This window comes from Falco biarmicus, unplaced genomic scaffold (assembly GCF_023638135.1).
Source record: "Falco biarmicus isolate bFalBia1 unplaced genomic scaffold, bFalBia1.pri scaffold_27, whole genome shotgun sequence".
Lineage (NCBI taxonomy): Eukaryota > Metazoa > Chordata > Aves > Falconiformes > Falconidae > Falco > Falco biarmicus.
In genome coordinates, this window is record NW_026611833.1 from 958,666 (window position 1) to 963,303 (window position 4,638).

At 49.8% G+C, this 4,638-nt stretch overlaps 1 long non-coding RNA gene across 1 annotated transcript; it reads right to left on the reverse strand.

Moving 5' to 3' along the window:
* Positions 1-1,502: 1,502 nt before the first annotated feature.
* LOC130143358 (uncharacterized) lies at positions 1,503-4,162 on the reverse strand. The gene is made up of 2 exons (XR_008819722.1): positions 3,508-4,162; positions 1,503-1,665 (listed from the first exon to the last, which is right to left on the reverse strand). It is a non-coding gene; the product is annotated as an uncharacterized LOC130143358 (long non-coding RNA).
* Between the last annotated feature and the right edge of the window lie 476 nt (positions 4,163-4,638).

Sequence of the window (4,638 nt, forward strand, 5' to 3'; positions counted from 1 at the left end):
TTTCTGAGGGAATATTTTTCTTGCCAAAGTACATTTTGATACAGAACATCATTTCAAGACGAGAGCCTGCAGATGTCAGTCTGAAAATGGCACTTGTATCGTTGTCAACATATACCAAATTCTATTTATTTTATTTTATTTTTTTTAAGTAAAAAAGATCCCAGAAAGCTCTGCTTGTCTTTCCTCGGTTCCTGGGACACTGTGGGTAAGGGGAATCCTTCTACCTATGCTACCAGTAGCAATGAGGCGACTCAGAAACCAGGGAAATCTGAGTTCAGCCTTGGCAAATTGTGCAGAAAATTTTTAATAAAACCCACTGATTTCCTAACCATGTCCCCAGCAATCCCATTCCACCATGAATCCTCATTTAGCCATTATGTTCCCAACCAAGGGTGTCTGGGGGAGGAAAGGCAGTTCCAGTGCAATCCTTGAAGATGCAATGCAATGTACATTCTTCAATGAAAATATTTTTTTGTTTATATGGGACATAAGAATTATTGTTCACAGAAATCCTGGGCATGTCTGCTGGGGGCCTGTTATGGTGAGAGGAATTGCAGCTTGCACCCATGGATGCTCACCTTGCCAGGGCACAGCAGGGCTCCCCAGACAAAGGACTCGGAGGCCAAAATGCTAGCACCAAAATACTGGGGAGAGTCCCACCAAGCCGATAACATAAGCAGCAATGACACGGTCAGCTGGCCCATACCACATCTCAGAGGTGTCATTTTTAGACTCCAGGTTTCCTACCTGGTAGCAACTCGACAGCAATTTTCCTTGCTCATGGGAAAGGCACAGCATTTTTCTTCTGCTCTTTCTTCGGCAAACTGTAAAAATTTCAAAAGCCAGGAGAGAATTCCATGCCATCGGAGTGCTGTGACCCTTCCCAGGGGCTGGCATGTTGTGCCATAGTGTGCACTTGGAGGAGATGCTGTTGGATAGGACTCCTCAGCTGGGTCCATGTGCCCACCAAAATGCAGAGGCTTAGCCTCCAACTTGCTGGATTTCCACACCTCTCCGGGCAGCAGCTCCAAACACCTTGAGGACCTGGGGGTGGCATTTTGCAGGGAGAAGCCTGGTTTTGAACCCTGTTTTCTTCTTACTGTACAGTTTGGGATCTTCCCAAGGAATGGTCAAGTGAAGGAGAAGGTGGGACTTGCTAAAGGCCATGGAGGGTTTAAGGTCAAGCTGAGAGGCCATGGGATGGGGCTCAACCTGCCCACCCGGTCCAACATGGGGAAATAGAAATTCCTATTTCTATTTCTATAATTTTTTCTCTCTGCCTTTCTCAAAGAGTTACTGCTTCCAGGTGAATTATGAACTAGAATTATACACAACAGCATTAACACACTTTTATTTTACAAAAATAAACCCAGGCGTATGTGTTACCTGGTTTTGCACAGTAGTTCTGCAGGGTGAGTGGTGCAGTCCTGAGCCTCTGGACATTTCGGCTTTTCTGAGCAATCAGATGTCTCTCTCTCCTCATACCACTTTATTTCCTGCTCATAATTACAGTTTTCCAACATTTTTTTTCAAGCATCCCTTGCCTCTTCACGTTAAATGGGTTGTCTTGCTCTCCCAGTCTCCGAGGTGTCCTGGAGAGACTTCTCACAGCTCCATTTCTCTTTGGTTTAAACAAGGCAATTGCAGCTGATCACCTCCCTCTGACTGGTTTTCACAAGTGAGGAAAGAGAAGACAAAGGGGACGTTGGAGATTGGCTGCAGCTTGGGCTCCCTCTTGGACCTCCCATGCTCACAATGAGTGGGGACGTCCCTGACACTATGGGATTGGCTATGACAGGTCATGTCACAACATGTCAGACATCTGTAAAGCAAATGTCTCTGTCTGGGCCAGCTCCTGGCACTATTTGGGGTCAGTCAGGAGAAATGGGCACATACAGGACCCATGGACCTGGCTTGGGTTTGGATGACTCTTACGCCCCAGTGGCTGGTTCTCCCCAGAAAGGGAGTGCAGACACAGTGCTGGAGGTATCTACAGCTCCTTGGTGAAGCCTACACTGTCTCTTAATGCTTATGCCCTGGGGTAAGGTGTTGGCCAGGAAGAGGTTCATTTGCTACCTGGTGCCTGGATTTAAAGCACTGAGAGTGGCTTCCCCTCATGCGGTACATTGCAAAGAAGCAGGCCACAAATCGTGGGCACTGGCCAGGCTAAATGGGTCAACGGGTCTACCTTGACAGTCCTTATGGTCAACAAGCAAAGATGAGCTCCCCACGGAGCCCAAGGAGAGATGCTGACTCTTGCAGCACAGGGGGACCCGAAAGGGCACCCAGTTTGGGCTGGCTGCACTGGGGCAGCAAATCCTTCCTTCCTGGCCAGGCAGTGTGTACTGCTTCTCCCCAGAGAGCGCTTCAGCTCTCCAAGGATGGCATTGCCTGTCTTAAACCGGACTTAGAGCAGTAAGTATTTGCACTGCCTTCTTCCTTGCAGAATAGGAAGGCCAGGATGTGAAAGTCCATTGCGTATCAGAAAGATTCAAGTGGATGATAACAGCCTGTGCAATGCTATTGATTATGCATAATAGGTGATCATCTCAAAAACAACCAACAAAACACAGACCACCTGAAAACTCTGAAATGCACCTGAAATTACAGATCTCTCCCTTTAATGTCTTTCTCTTTTTAACATGCCTTCAAAAACAGAGAAGGTGAACCTCACTGGAGGTTTTGTTTTGTTTTTTTTTTAATGTATTGTGGAGAATCATTTCTCCTGATGCCCAGAGAGATTGTCTCCAGACAGAAGGAAGTCTGAGAGAGGAGCATCTTTCTAGGAAGGCTGGTTTCAGCCACTGCTCATGTACTGCTTGGCAGTAGGGGCTGGCAGGAACACATTTCCCCTGTGGTGAGCTACCACATGCCTGGTGATGAGGAAGAGCAATGCAGGCTGACCCCACCAACACTAGATCTGGCAAGGGGAGCCCATCTGGGCTTCCAGGAGTGAGTTTTCCCCTTTGAACCCCTGAATGAGGTGCTACTTCAATGCAGGGATGTTTGGGACTGCCCAGATTAGGGCAGCTCCACCAGCTTCAGGCTCTGCCTGGAGTCCTTGATGGCTGGAGATGCCAGAGGTGCTTGGATGAAGCAGCTGAAGGTTCAGAGGGCACTAGGCCCCGAAGTCCTGCAAACCTCAGCTCTCAGAAGACACAAGGTGACTGAGTTTGAGGAGTGCAAAGTATCAGAACCCAGTGCTGATGCCCAGGTGGACACGTCTCATCACCCACAAGTCCACCCACATCCCATCAGTGGATGTGGCCTGAGGGATGAGATGTCCAGGAGCTCCTAGGAGGGGCTGGAGGGGACCAAAGTGAGCTGGGAGTGGGAGGGGAATGAGACCTTGCAAACTAGAGGCACTCCTCCAAGTCCTGTCTTGGTTCTGGTGGGGCACCATAAGGCAATGTGCCACCGTAGGCAGGTGGTGGATAGGTTTTCCTGTTTTGACCTCACTCCTGGCTGGAGGAAGAGGAGGCCTGGAGGGCTCAGGAGCTGCCTTACCTGCTGAGGTTTTGCACCGCCGCTCACATTTCCACTTGGTTTCAAAGCGGTTGCTGTTTCCTCGGCACCCCCCAAAGATGAAGGGTCGGCAGGTGTCTGCCTCTGCATGGTAATACCAGAGCAGGGCATAGTGCTGGCAGGAACCCTCGTCCATTGGCTGCAGGCAAGGGGCTGCAGGGAAACACCGCCAAACCCCCACTCATGTGTTGGACCCGGGTGGGAAAAGGCCACATTCTGCCACCCCCATCCCTCCCTGCACAAATAAGTGGGGCTGGTCCAGGGACCCCCCACTGCCCCACAGTCACCACTTTACCACACAGTAATGGGGTTGGCAGAGCAAAGCAGGCAGCAAGGACCAAGGCAGGGCATCTGGCAGTGTATTTCCATAGTGGGATGAGCATGCGGCTCCTTGTTGCTCCATGGCACTGTCTGCCCCTGTGGTGCCCATCTTAGTGGTCTCTGATGTTTTGCAAGAGGATGATTAACCCCTGGGTCCTTGGGGGGTCTTTGCAGGGGTGGTTGCAGTCGGGGTGTTGCCTGGGGAACTCTCACTGTGCATTTTGCTGGTGGGGCTGGACCACACTGGACTGGGTGAAAACACCCTCCGGTTTGTTCACTGCCAGCTATACACCCTGGGGCAAAACCAGCTGCTTTTAAGTCAAACCCAAAACTGAGTTCTGAGTCTCTGTTTGCTGGCACGTGTAACTCCTTCAGTGCCATGTCCCCCTGATCTCAGTGCCAAAAAGCACTTCCCACCCAGGAAGTGACTTCACTAAATGTCACTTCATTCAGTGCATTTCACCTGGTAATTGGCTGTGGGCTTCTCGGCGCTTGTGCTGAGAGGGACCCGTTATCTGCTGTGCCTGGGGAGCTGCTGGGGAAGCAAATGGAAATCACACATAACGAGGGCATGCAAACAAATTACCCACCTTTTAAATATAGATCATTGGAGCCTTACATGGCTTTCCGCTGGCTAACAAGTTCTCTTAATAAATGTCACAGAGCAATTGGCGAGGGGAGGGAGAAACCGGCAGCAATAAAATTCTTAATGGTGTTAAACAACTCAGTCAGAAAGGTTGGGTGTTAGTCAGAGAAAATGGAAGTATTTGTGGTTGTTTGCAGGAGATAAAT